The 408-nt window shown below is 53.4% G+C and overlaps 1 protein-coding gene across 1 annotated transcript in view; it reads left to right on the plus strand.

The window, feature by feature from the left end:
* The window catches only part of NPRL3 (NPR3 like, GATOR1 complex subunit), a 157864-nt gene that overhangs the window by 17130 nt on the left and 140326 nt on the right, over positions 1-408 (plus strand). The gene's annotated exons all lie outside the window — the stretch shown is intronic.

A 408-nucleotide genomic window follows, 5' to 3' on the forward strand; every position in this document is an offset into this window, starting at 1 on the left:
GGGCTGGGGCTGCTGCCCAGTTTGGGTGGTTTAATAGATTTCATAGACATTTGGGCTAGAAGGGACCCTGGAGGATCACTGAGTCCAACCCCCTGCCCCAGGGGCAGGAAGTCAGCAGGGATCAGAGGATCCCAGCAAGGTAAGCATCCAAGTGTGTCTTGAAGGTGTTCAAAGTGGGTGCTTGAACCACCTCTGGTGGCAGTCTATTCCAAACCTTGGGGGCTTGGACAGGAAAGAAGTTCTTCCTTATGTCCAGCCTGAATCAGTCGCAGCAGAGTTTGTGACCATTCTATTTTGTCATCCCTTGGGGCGGTCTGGTGAACAAACATTGCCCCAGATCCTGGTGAACACCCCTGATAAACTTGTAGGTGGCCACCAGATCACCCCTGAGCCTGCGCTTTTCCAGGC

Source organism: Alligator sinensis, unplaced genomic scaffold (genome assembly GCF_000455745.1).
Source record: "Alligator sinensis unplaced genomic scaffold, ASM45574v1 scaffold410_1, whole genome shotgun sequence".
NCBI classification, from domain to species: domain Eukaryota; kingdom Metazoa; phylum Chordata; order Crocodylia; family Alligatoridae; genus Alligator; species Alligator sinensis.